The following is a 14,060-nucleotide window of genomic DNA, read 5'->3' as shown; positions in this document are numbered from 1 at the left end:
TGAAAGAATTGTGTGAGGCTCAGTTCCAGCACAGGAAACAAATTCCTGGACTTACGTGCTCAGACATACTCTGTTCCTTTGTTCGATCCCACCAGCTTGGATTGTGCACACCTTGTAGGTCACTTTTTGCATCCCTTCCAGCAAGAAAATAGATGGGAGAGATGGTTAGAGCAGTCCTTTCTCTTGGAACTAGGGAAACTTCTTTGACACAAAAAAGTAGCTATCACACTATCCAGGCAGATTTCAGTTCTGCTGCCACCTCTCATTTCATAGTTTGACAGGTTCTAAAGTGCCCACTTTTATATTCTGGTGCAAAACAGGAAGGAGCAGAAGAGCCAGTGTCTGAAAAAAAGAAGAAGATACCTTGTTATGCAGAGAGAGTGTGTCTCCTTTCCCCATTACAGGTCTGCATGATTCTGAAACTGTGCAATGCAGATGACTGGGAAATCAGGGTGTGTGTGTGTGTGTGTGTGTGTGTGTGTGTGTGTGTGTGTGTTGCCTATGCAAGGATTGGATGCTATGAATCAGTCACAGAAGCACACCCCCACCCTAACCCTGCACTCCTGACATCAAAGAAACGTGGGATATACACTTTCAGAAAAACCTGCTTGTTCTAGAACTGCCTAAGCAACATGAGCTTGTCAAGAATACATTCTTCCGATTTCCCTCCATGCGTCATTACCAGGAACTGCATTTGCTGCACCATGTGCCATAGATAGCTACATCATCCAAGTCCAATTAATTGTGTGCAGTTATAGCAAGTGGGCTTCTTGCTAGCTCAAGCATTTTCTCCACTTCAGTTTGCCAGTTATCCCTCTATCAGTGTGAATCCTTGGAAGCCTTTCTGTCATCAGGGATCTAATCTCTCATGCATAGCTGCCAATGGCCATTGGTCACTGCCATTCACCTCTACTCTCCTAGCCTTGGGCCGCTAATGTCCCTAGGTTGATTTTACCTCCAAATCCTAATCCCCAGTCCTCTGATGTTCCATCCTCAGATAGTCAATGAATTACCTACCGGTAGGTGCTTTCACACATTACATAACAAGCACCTTTGAGACTTTCTCACACTATTCTGCATGTGTGTATGTTGTTAATGGGAGGCAGAAAGCAGAGCAGAACCTCTCTTTCAAGCAAATGGACACCTACCCAAATGAGGTTTTACATTCTCATTACTGGAAATCCAAAGCTCCATTCAATCATAATATATGGTTGTGAACGTAGATCCCACCCACCCCCCCTTTTTTTTTTTGCTGAAGTCCTGGATGTTGCTGGGGGCTGGCAAGTCAGAACATGTGACACAATTTTGCACCAGTGTGTTTCCAGACCCAATCCAATACTGACCCTGAATAATCCTACTTTAAGATCAGCTTCTGAGGTCCTGCTGGTATGCCTGTCTCTAAGATCAATTTGGCTGGCAGAGATGAGGGACAGGGCCATCTTGATGGGGGCCCAATGGTTATTGAACTCCCTTATGAATTTTTGGTCTCTATGGTATAGTCTTACAAATGGGCCACTTCTTGTTTTCCATGCTCCCTTCCCCAAATAGTTTCCCTGTGCATCTGGCTTTATGATTCTGAGTTGTTTATATTTGTTTATTGGCATCCTTATGTTATTATCTAGATATAAAATAAGGTATTCCACTCTGATGTCTTAATGCATCTGTTCTTCTGTGGCAGCTGCTTTGTGAGGCAACTTGCAAATACATTCAGAAAATAAAGAATAGCACCAAGACCTGTTTGACTCCTTGAACTTCCCTAAAAAGCTCACAGGGACACACAGACAGGATTACACTCTTTACTCCAGATTAATTAATCTGCCTAGAGACTTTCCCTGCTTGTTCTTGACACCCCACATACTACAGCCATAAGAAGTACTAGCTAAGGAACAAGTTGGCTTTAGGCAGAAACAGATCCCCACCCCCAGCCCCTTGATGGCAGGCACCAGATAGCAGGAGATTATTCGCTGTGAAATTAGTTGTAGGACAAAGAGGAAACAGATCCTCTTCAGTGCCCCTTAATTTCAACACTTTCCCCATCCTCCACACCTAGTTTTACCAGCACATCTTTGGTTCTGTACTGTTACAGTCCCGCACAGCTCTTGCAAATTCTCCTTCTTGCAATCATAGCCCTTGGGCTGTATCCGTCACACACACACACACACACACATACACACACACACGAGTTCATAGCTTTTATAAATGCCATCTGCTAGGGAAACTAATGCTGGGCTGCTGTAATCCCTCCCTATCCACTGAGCAAATGCCAGTGTCAGGCAGCTGCCATGTGTGGCATTCATTGAAGCAGGTTTTGTGCTGGCAGCCCAGTTTGGTCAGCTGTGCCTGCTACACCCACATTAGGGGCAAGAGGCGCTGAGGAGAGAAAGGAAGCAGGCACTGTCCCTTTACAGTAACTCACACCTCAGGAAGTGGTGGATGGGAACTGGAGAAATAATAAACAGGGAGCATGACTCCTTCCTATCCACGAAGCACCTTCCTTTGCTTCTTCCTTCCTGGAAGACCAGGTACTCCCTACTTGCCCATTCAGACTTTCCCTAGGCCACACCTCTTCTCTCCTAGCCACACCTCTCCCAGGCTCTACTGCAGGCCCTCAAGTGCTTTTGCCTGGCTGGAACGAATCTTTGAACTGTGAGAATGCCTCTTGCTTGGCTGGTGGAAAGGGTAGGCCCGCATGCAGTTGCTGGTTTTTGTCTGACTGGAATATATAGCCTATAAGGTAAGAGTCACAGCCCATGTTCAGGCCATGTTTCCCTCCTCCCACTCCCATGTGCTAGCATGTGGCCATTGGAAGGTTTCTCACAAGGAAATGCAACCCTCAAGCTGAAAAGGGTTCCCCAGTCCTGAGGAGGAGGAATCGAAGAACAGTTTGCCTGCCTTCTAGACAGGTGGATGGACCATGCTGTTGGGGAGGCAGCAGGATTCAGGGAACACCAACGGGAGTAAGTGGCTTGAGGGTCTGATGACGATGTTGAGTAGGCATTAGAGTTGCCAAGTGACAAGAGGTTAACAAAAAGCATCCTGGCCTGCTATGTGCATTAAGAGCAACTTGATGCAGATAAATAAGCAAGCAAAAGTTTGTTTCATGGCACAAGGGTAAACGTTTTCACTCGTTACTGTCTGCAAGTTAAGCTGCTGTTAAAGTCATAGCTGCATAAGTCAGCTGAAAAGCTGGCAACCCTAGTAGCAATGGAATATTAGGTGTTGGCAAACAAGCTCTGTTATTCCTTGCCTCCCTTTTGTTCCAGCCTCTGACTCTTACTCTCTGGTGCTCTTCTACAGAGCAAAAGGTGGAAGTGTGTGTGTGTGTGCGCGCGCAGGTCCAGGTCCCAGCCAGTCCAGAAGTAAGCCTCTTTAGCTTCACACTTGCACAATCTTGGTTACCACAGTAGCAAGGCCTTAGCTGCCTCTGGCCCTTTAAGTCTAGGCAGAGGGTTATATATATATTTCCCACCTTTTTGTCTTTTTCCCCCTTTTATAAAGGAATCAAGGTATCGAGCGGCGCCTTGGGGGGGCTCACAGCTGCTGTTGCTGTGGCAACCAGCCTTACTAACCTGTAATTGGTACAGAAAAGCAACCTGGTTTAAAGTTATTACAATGAAGGCAGACCAGATTTCTAGCCGATTAGAAACCTCCCCAGGTGCTGGTATAAATAGAAATGGAGAGAGGGGCATGGGGATGACTCCATGCAGGGCACAGAAGCTCAATAGGGGGCACTCTCCTCTTTCAGTCATTGTTGGTCTTGTCTGGCACAGGAGGAGAGCAGGGGAAGGCTTGGCTACCCCCTAGGAAACTGTTGTGCCACACCTCTAGGGCAGGGGGCGCTGTATTGCAGAGAACGCCGTAGGTGGCCTCTTCTTAGTCAAATTAAGATGCGTCAGGATTCAAATCTAGATTTAGATTGGGGGAGGCTGCAGCAAAATGTTCCTGTTTTAGTATTGTTTTAGTGCCAGCTCCTGTCTTTGGGTAGTCTTAGGGTTTTAATCATATCATTAATTTTATAATTGATGCCCCACTGGGAGAATCTTTTTGATTGAAAACTGGGCTATAGTTTCATCATCATCATCATCATAAACAAAATGTTTCTGTGTGGAATGGTTTTGTTCAGGTCCGGCTTCCCCTCCCCTTATTTCTGTCTCCCCACAACTCAGTACTCCATGCCCAGTGAACAAGCACATTGGGACGTTTGGGTCTTCTCTCTCCATTTGGTGCTTCTTATCCTTTTCATTTCTTTTTTTTCTTTGGAGGGGGAGAGATGGAGTAGAAGGTCTGGTCCCTGTTACATTAAATTATTGGATTTCTCCATTGATGCCTTTGGGTAGCTTTCTCTTCCATCCCAGGGGACACTGAAAAATAGCTTGTCAGTGTGAATCAGGAACTGACCTATCCAGAAAACAATATAGTTCTTTCTGTCACACATCTACACACTCTCACACACCTGTGTTTCTATTGCAGACATTCCCTTCTATTCCTCCTCTTACCCAGTTCTCAGGGCTTTTTCCCTCTCTCCCAGTCTCCCAAAATTGCATGTCAGCAAGTCATTATGAGGTCGTTTAGGGGTTCACCTTCATAGGATTTTCCCTTCAGGTTTTTTGACTTGTGCATACCTTGATGTTACCACAAGTCTGCTGTTCTTTCTTGGGCAGCACTATTATGTTTTGGCTACATAAGCATAAAATACTTGAATTGGTATTATTAGTATACAGTGGTACCTCGGGTTAAGTACTTAATTTGTTCCGGAGGTCCGTTCTTAACCTGAAACTGTTCTTAACCTGAAGCACCACTTTAGCTAATGGGGCCCTCTGCTGCCGCCGCGCTGCCAGAGCACGATTTCTGTTCTCATCCTGAAGCAAAGTTCTTAACCTGAAGCACTATTTCTGGGTTAACGGAGGCTGTAACCTGAAGCATATATAACCTGAAGCATATGTAACCCGAGGTACCACTGTATAGATATTTGGCACAGCAAGGTATACATGTGCCACTACAGTGTGTGCTAGGGGAAATCCTACATGTTTTTACCACGTGTTGTTGTTTAAAATAGAAGTAGCTGAGGGAGGCACCTCTGAAATGTCAGAAGGGCCTGTTAGAAGTGTGAAATCCATTTTGTAGGTCTCTCTGGAAACTTCTCTGGACTTCATGGTCTCTCATTCACTAGTCCCCTGAGTTATTTTCTAGCCACTTTCCTGTATACATTTGAAAAATGCAAGGAGGGGGCAGGCATCAGATTCAAACCTCGCAGGCCACTGTCACAAGGATCAAATGCACATCTGGTTTGAATTTGAACACACACACCCAAATTATGCTGGTGTTCAGCTTGTGCTGGTCTCCTGGTTGGTCAGCATTACAGAGAAAGGGAAATTGTTGAAACCTGTAAGGGTGGAGGAAGAGAAAAACGAGAAGTTGGAGGAGGAGACAATACTGATACCGTCTGTTATGTTCTTCAAAATGTCAGCTTGCATTCTTGCATTTTCCTCAATTGCGCTTGGAGCACAATATATATCTCACCCTCTTTCCTGCCACGCTTTCATTCCTTTTTGGTGCTTTCTTATTTCAAAGCCCAATTTGTGGCGTGCCTTTGATGATGTTGCAGAACAGAAGGGGGGCACTAGGGGGCACTGTGCTGCAGGGAGTAAGATAGGTGTCTCCGTTTGAGTATTGTGCCAGGGATATAGGTGCTTCAGGTGGCAGGGAACCTGTATCTGTTAGTGGTTGGTGAGAAACTCCCACATTCCAAAAGAAAAAAGCAGTAGGAAGCAAGCTCTGAGACTCTGGAGGACCACTGCCAGTCAGAGCAGACAATCCTGGGATAGTTGGATATACAGTCTCACTTGCTATAAGGCAGCTTCCTATGTTCCTAACCACATACATACATACCCAGCTGCTCTGTTTCTGAAGAAAAGCATATTCCATCTTTTTACAGAAAAAGCTCGTTTGAATGAGTGAAACACTGGAGGTGGCTGGTATTTTGCTTACAGTTTTTCTGGTTCCTGTTTTCATCCCATCATTTTCTTTTACGAAAGACAAGTCAGGTTCAGGTTTGACTTTTACATTTCAGGCTATATTTTAGTTGGACTTGCACCTCTGATCTACTAGCAGGTGTGATCGTGGTTCCTCTGAGTCTGTTTGAGAGGTCATGCCCATCAGTCCTAGCTTGAATGAAGGTCTTGCTCTATCGGGGGGGGGGTTATGGGCTGTTTCTTTCCTACTTTGCAGAAGGGAGATGTGGCAAAAAAAGCCAGAGTGCAGGAAAGAACCATGGCTTTCAGGGAAATGATTGAGCACGACCAGCTCATTGGATCAAGCAGTCTCGAATCCTGTCCCTAAGGTTCCCCAGCACTAAATGCATTGCTCCATGTGGGTAAAAGCCACCCCTGTCCTGGCTCTCACTAGTGGACACAGTACTTGGACTCTCAATGCAGTTTTTGCCAAAGGTTTTCATGCATAGAACACTGTGGTACAGAGGTTCCACAGCACATCGGTCAGGTTAAGAGACATGGCAAACTACAAGCTAAGACATTGTCCCAACACTTGACATGCCCCAAGGCTCTCCTTTTGAAGAGCAGGGTGGGCACAGTCATTCGCCTGGTTGGCAAGCAAGTGGGCACTGCTTTGAATAGGCTGGGTTTGCTGAGTCTCTTTGCATCAGCACAATCATCTTCACATTATTGGCACTGGAGGTGGAGCTGATGAGGCTGACTTGCTGTCTGATCTATCTGCAGGCATTGAAATGTGGTGTTTTTTAAAAAAAATGTTACTATATTTTTGTTTTGCTATGTTATTATGAAATTGTTTTTGTAGTGTTTGCTTGAAATGAGGGCTTGTTTCTTTGTTCTAAGCTGCTTTGAACATGATTTTTTTTGTGTGGAAAAGTGGCATACAAATAAAATGCATGAATGAATGGCAGTCCATTTGGTCTCTCTCTGGGGTCTGAATCATCATCCCGCACCCCGCTGGGGTCCAATTCCTGCAGGTCCCCATTCCCCCCCCCCTTCTCCTTCCTGTCAGACCACTCCCACCAATATATCTCCACAAGGCTTGTGACAATCCACTTAAGCCAGGCCAAAGAGATCCAAGTGTGGGCAAGTTCTTCCTTATGCTGCCTTATATAGCCAATGACGTGCAAGAAACAGTAAACCTGAGCCATGATGATGCATGCATGCCCCTTCTAGGGTGGTTGGCCAATCTGTATCTGGTTGAGATTCTACAGAGATGTCTTCCACTCTGCTCTTACAAGGTCCTGATGGGGGTGGAAGGGACACCACACCCAGGACTTCTAGGAAGTTATCTTCTCAGCCCTCATTCTATTCTAGTTACAAGGCTGATTGGAAAGCCAAAAGAATGTGAGGGCCATTGACTCTGCTGGGGATTGGGTATGTTCTTTTCTTGACAAAATGGAAGCCTAGCGGTGGCGAAACATCCCATCTGAAATTTTTCATCTTGAGCATCTTAAAACCAGTGGCAGATAAATAAACTGGGAAAGACTGCAAATGTGTGGGTGGACTTGCGCAGATGATCTTGATGAAGCGGAGAACTGAGCTGAAAATGGCAAAATAAAAGCTGAACAAAGACTAATGTGCAGTGTGTTAACCAGATGCAAGGAAACACAAATGCACAAATATACAAGGGGGAGAACAGCTACTAAGAACAGCGAAATAGGATAGGGGGCTGCAGTGGTTCTCAGACCATGTGGTCCATAGAATGTAAGAGTCTTGGGAGATGAGGAATATCTAAGAGGGGCAAGGAAACCTTTTTTCAACCCAAGAGCTGCATTCCCTTCTGGGCAACCTTGCAGGGGCTACATCCAGTCGTGGGGGGAGGCAGAGGCAAAAGTGGGCAGAGCAATGAATGTGCTTTTCAGCTTCCTATGGTAGGCTACTTTTCAGCCATAGAAAGGTCATAGGTGTCTGCACACACCCACACTGTCCATTTAAAGCACATGGCTTCCCCCAAATATGAGAATGGTAGTTTACTCCCTTACAGAGCTACAGAACTGTCAGCTCATTTGACAAACTTCTGTCCCCAGGATTTTTTATATTTTTGGGTGGAGGAGTGTATGGGACAGGACACCATGTGCTTTACCTGGATGGCGGGCCTGTGATCACAGTCTCTCTATTTTCTATCCAGGCAATCAGCACACAGATCAAGGGCACATTCGAGCCAGGCAAAAGCAGTCCAGGTCTGGTGCAGTCTTTGCATCATTTGCATTCAAAGAATGTATTCTATCTCTGTGCCCATCATGCTTGCTGAACTCAGTTCATTCTTGGCCTCATATTTTATTTTATGTTGCCTTTCTCCTCTAGAAGGGGCCTTATAAGTTCTGACCTCCAGCAGTCCAGTATCATACTGGTTCCTGGAACTTGGCCCTAACCCGAAAAGCATAAACCACCTGTAAGCAACAGTGGATGCTTTTATGAGTCTAGGTTTATATAACATGGTCTGTTTTCCTATATTATGCCTTGGCAGGGGTCCTCCCCCAAAGTGGCCTATAAATAAATTAATCGATAAAACTCAGTCCACAACAGGACCCTCTTTCTGTTTGCCAGCCCTTCGTACGGTAAGCACTCAGATACATGACATAATGTTTACACGTGCTATATGGGAGATCCCTACACTACATCTAGGTGCAATGATCCTACAGGACTCTCTGCACACTTTATTTAGCTTTCTGTGGGGTTCATGATTACTGTTATGGCAGTGCTTAGCACACAGTCTGTCTTGACATATGCAACACTACAAAAACAAAGGGAAAAACCTCCGGCTTCACTCTAATAATGAATCAGTACCTGGAGCCCTACCACAACAGACTGGTCCTTTAAGTCCATGGAAACACAGTAGTGTGCCTTGTCTAATAAATTAATCTTTGCAACCCTCAAATAACAGGCAAGTGTTTGTACCTTAGCCACGGCTGAGCAGCATGCTCAGGTGTACAGGGATCCAAATACTCTGGCTGACACCTAAGGGTGCACCTGCCTTTGCTGGCTCCTGTTTGGTCGTGGAAATGCACATATTCTTCCTTTTCTGGGGCCAAGGTGGGGGCAGACCCTTGCCTTGGCTCAGACAAAGCAGGAAGGTCAGAGACAGGAAAGGAATGGGCAGGGAACAATGGCTCAGAATTGAGAAGCTGAGGCCGTCTCAGTGAATGGTCCATTGTGCCACTGACACCAGCTGTTTGCCTTTCACCAGCAGGCGGCAGGGGACAGAACTTCCTCTTTCTACCAGGGAAATTTTTTTAAATAGCTAAAGTGGAAGAATTGACTGTCTCCCTGGCTTCCTCCAGAGCTTTTCAGAGACAGGTGTGAATGAGTTTCAAAGCACCCACTGAAGTAGAAGCCAGACAAACAAGAGTACAGAAGGGAAGGGGCACTCTTCTATGAGGAAATGGAGGCAAAGAGAAAAAAAGACCCCCAGGCAGGCAGCAACAGAGCACAGAGTGGAAATAAGGCATTCCCCTAAGCCTTCTAGGTACGACAAGGGTGACCTGAAATAAATTGTTGAAGTGTCTCCTCACCTCCCAGCAGGATGGCTCCTGCTCAAGTTTCCAGACAGCCATACCTTCCTCCATAATACTATAAAATGTGAGGAGCTTCAGCAGGACATTTCACTGCCTTCCCCCCGCCCACTATAAGCCCAAATTTTCTCTTTTTGTTTTCCAGCTGGTGCTGAATATCCCATGCTGTTTTTTGCCCCCTTGGTCATGTTTTCGAAGGCATGGGTTCCCCTTCCCAGGGTTTACTTGCTTTCCTTGTATGGTGTGGATGTGACCCGGGGCAGCCAGCTGACTTTCCTGAGAAGGCTTTCAGACTCTAGCTGGGCCTTCCTTAGAAGCAATACTGCCGCAGGCTTCGGTGCTTACTAATGTGTAGGCCTTTTGGTAGATGGGAGCTTTGTCACTTGTGCTGACTGGCACCTTCAACATGTGGCTTATGGGTGGCTAGTGCTGTGATTCAGAGTGCCAGTCACTCACAAAATACATTACATCTGTAAGTGTCCTAAAGGGGCAGTTGAAGGGATTTAGGAGGACAGCAGGAAACTGCCTTAGAGCAAATGACTGTGTCAGACCAACACGGCTACCTACCTGAATCTAGTGCCTTAGAGCAGGTTCCAGCTCAGCACTGTCTGCACTGACTGACTGCTGTTTTCCAGGGTTTCAGGCAAGAATCTCTCCCAGCCCTACCTGAGGATGCCTGGGATGTTTTGCATATAAAGCAGCCCTTCCCCAAAGAATTGCCTGGGGTGGCTGAGCTTTAGAGTATACATGCTTGCAGGTGGTGGAGGAGTGATGCATCCCCTTCCCCTTCTCCATGCAGATTCCATACCACAATCTATGAGTCGGGTGCTCCATGTGGATGCCTCTGTCTTTTTGGAGGAGAGACAGCAAACCATGGAGCTATGAATGTGTTTTCTTTACTGTGCATTTTGAATCCGAGTGGTGCCAAACCTGTCTGAAATGTGTGCAAACTTCCCCTCCCGTCTTCTTCTTGGAACCAAGTGCTGCTGCTGAAAAAATTAGCGTCTTGATCCAACGACAACTGTATGCTGGAAACCAAAGTTGTGTAAATCAAATGTTCATAAGCTGTTTAATTTGCATAAAGTATTTTGCTTATAGCAAGCCTGCAGACTTCAGCTTTCCTGAGTGCGCAAATCTTTGATTTTGACCTGCAGTCAACACAGATCACACTGGGTATTTATGTAGTTATGAATCCTGTGCTCTTAAAAGCACTTGACTGGGAGATAGAAGGATTTAATGACTCATGTGGTTGGAATTAAACCCAGACCCTACAGGAGCTTTTCATAGTTTGCGATGAATGCCCTTCAGACTGTGATGGACCCAGTCTTGGAAAATAGGGAGCTGCCTTATTATACCAGGCAAGTTCAGTGGTCCAACTAGCTCAGTATTGCCTATGCAAATCATCAGTGGCTCTAAATGGTTTCAGACAGGGGTCTTTCCTAGCTCTACCTGGAGATGCCAGGATTGAGCCTGGAATGTTCTGCATGCAAGGTCTGAGTTCTACCACTGAGCTATGACTAGCCTGTCTTTCAAAAGATGGTAAGAGAGCACCAGAGGAGTATGTCTGGGTCTACTATGGGTTATCCACACAAACCAGACTCTCCTTCCATGGTTAGATTCCAGGACCCTTGACATTCAAATCCCCTAGTGTTAACCATTAGACCTCTCTCTCTCTCTCCTTAGAGATGGGAAATCTAGACTTCCCAACTGTCTCCTCTAAGTCTACAAAACCCAGCACTTCTCCAGAAGAGTGAGCTGTTAATGTTTTGTTTTGAACCCAGGCAGTTTCAGAAGCCCCACATTTATAGCACTGGAAGGAATCACTGCAGACCCAGTGTCCTAGCTGTCACTATGACTGTCCCCCTTTGTCTTCTCTCCTTCCCGATCCAGAAGGAGGTTCTCTCAAGACGGCAGATTAATGTTGCAAAATTAAATTTTCTCTGCTTCCTAGCAACGGTCGTCACGGTGCCAGGGTGGGGGTGGGAGGGACACATCAGGGTATCACATCCCTTTTTTCCCCTGCCTCCCTGTGTCTCGTGTTATTCATACTGTGTTGACATCATTAGAATCCAATTCCTATTTCCTAGGGGAGCCTCTGCCATCGACAGCCATGCATTCTTGTGTGATGGTTGAGGGCGTGACACACATACCATTCCTGCACATGGAAACAAACTCTGCTCCCTTGTACATATATACACAGAGGAGGCTGCCAGGCAAAGAATCTCGCCATGTGCACAAGGTTGCATATACAAGCTTATGAATATGCAAATACAAACCCCATCACAAAGGCAGGCGTGCACACAGTCTTTGAAACAGGCAAATCCATAGATGCACATGCTTCTGCACACAGATGCTCAAGAGCAGCACACAGTTATACAAAAAATGAGGGCGCACACATGCATTGTCGCATCCACATGCACAAACAGTTGCACACCCATGCCTACTCACGCCCATCTGTTTACATGCCAGAGCAGGTGAACACACAGATGCTATCTTGCTAAGAACATCAGTGCAGCTCAAGAACAGCCACAGTTTGACAAGATTGGGCTTCTCTGTGCAAAAGGGAGTGACGAATGACATGTTAGATGCGTGTGCAAGACTCCTTATTTCTCTTGATACCTGTATGGTATCAGGGTGAATAAAAATATATACCTATATATATTCAAAGACCACCCATAAATGCTAAAGGCGGCTTACAAAAACATAAAATAGCTGATGATATAAATAGTACACAGCATAACAAAAGCAACAGCAATCATAAAACATTAGCAGCACAAATTCCTCTCCTTCTCACAGATAGCACTATTAGATCATTTTCACCTGTTCAATTCCCCCAAGCTTGCTTGAATAGATTTAGAGAGCTCTCTGTATAGTTTAACAGGGAGGCATACTGACTCACCTCCACTTGCAATTCTTTCCAGAGCCTTGGAGCTATTTGGGGAAAGGTCCAGAGTCTTCCTGCCACCATCAAAATCTCTGAGAGTGGAACCCTGAGAGGTGTGAGGATGCCAGGTCTTGAAGGGCCTTTAAAGGTCAAAAACGACACCTTTGGTTTTGCAGCTCAGGATTCTTTGAAACCTATGGATTTCATGCCCTCCCGTTGTCATAGCAGGGAGTGGTGGGGATTTAGGGTTCCTGGACTTGTAAGGGGCCTGCTGGGCTCCTGCTGTCTTTGCAAAAGGATGACACTGAGCTATGGTCAGCTCATTCCCTCCATTGCTTCTAGCAACGGGGGCAGAAGCCTGGAGTTAATGTGGATTCTAATTCAAGATGGTCTGATCCTGCAAAACAGATGGTTTGCATCTATTTCCAGTTGTGCATTATGCAAACATCACAGGTGCATGTTAAGTTCACCTCAACAGGAGAGCATTTCAAACAGCCAAAGAGCTTAGAGTTATCTAGACTGAGGAATGAGTCACTAGGCCAAGCAACCCATATAAATCCATTTTATTCTGAGGCAGATTCTTGGTCTACCTAGCAACTACTTGTTGGAACACCTTGCCCCTCAGGGTCTGCACAGTGCTGTTTTTGTTGGTCTTCACTGTTTTTTTTCTGCCAAGGGCTACGTTCACTCAGGGGTAATTGGTTTAGGAGACACATGCAGATGTAAAGTGGGCCTCTCCGCTTGTATGAATTTGGGGTGCACTATAGTCTGAAAGGGGACATAGGTAGCGCTGTGGGTTAAACCACAAAGCCTAGGACTTGCTGATCAGAAGGTCGGCGGTTCAAATCCCCACGACGGGGTGAGCTCCCATTGCTCGGTCCCAGCTCCTGCCAACCTAGCAGTTCGAAAGCACATCAAAGTGCAAGTAGATAAATAGGTACCACTCAGGCAGGAAGGTGTTTCTGTGCGCTGCTCTGGTTCGCCAGAAGCGGCTTAGTCATGCTGGCCGCATGACCTGGAAGCTGTATGCCAGATCCCTTGGCCAATAAAGCGAGATGAGCGCCGCAACCTCAGAGTCGGTCACGACTGGACCTAATGGTCAGGGGTCTCTTTACCTTTACCTATAGTCTGAAAGACATTTTGTTGCAGTGAGCCATTGGTCCCCCTTCAGTGAGGGTTTTTTTTAAACTTGCTTTCTTTGATGTACTACTTCATTGATTGTCACTGTTTTGTTGCTTTTGTGATTGCTTTATTGTTTATGTGTTGTTGTTGTCTTTAAAAAGAGGTTTGCTGCCTTAAAAAAAAATCCCACAATAAAAACAACATCTGACTGGCTCTGGATTTTAGAGGTCTCAGGCAGAAAGGGGCTGCTTCCCCAGTCCTGGTCCCTGTGGTCCTCCTCCCCACCACAGCTGAAGGTGCTGAGGCTGAAAGTGGGGCCTTGTGTGTGCCAAACGATTACTCTGTCACAGAGCTATGGGTCCTTGTCCATCAACAGCAGCACATTAAGTTGAAGTACTCACATGCAATTCTCTCTTTTTTTGTGTCAGAGAACGCAGACTTTCTCTCTGAAATAAAAGCATCCTGTTTCCTGATCCCATTTTCTACATTTTTCACAACCCAATTAGATTTTGCTGGGGTGGTTGCATCCTG

The 14,060-nt window shown here is 45.9% G+C and overlaps 1 long non-coding RNA gene across 1 annotated transcript in view; it reads left to right on the top strand.

Annotated features, from left to right (window-relative positions):
• Nucleotides 1-13,114, top strand: part of LOC309527117 — a 70,973-nt gene extending 57,859 nt beyond the window's left edge. The window contains exon 3 of the long non-coding RNA XR_014217112.1: nucleotides 12,445-13,114. This is a non-coding gene — a long non-coding RNA (uncharacterized lncRNA). The remainder of the gene's footprint in view (nucleotides 1-12,444) is intronic.
• The last annotated feature ends 946 nt before the right edge of the window (nucleotides 13,115-14,060 follow it).

Source organism: Podarcis vaucheri (assembly GCF_965113315.1).
Source record: "Podarcis vaucheri genome assembly, chromosome: 2".
Lineage (NCBI taxonomy): Eukaryota > Metazoa > Chordata > Lepidosauria > Squamata > Lacertidae > Podarcis > Podarcis vaucheri.
This window is presented reverse-complemented; position numbering and strand designations above follow the sequence as displayed.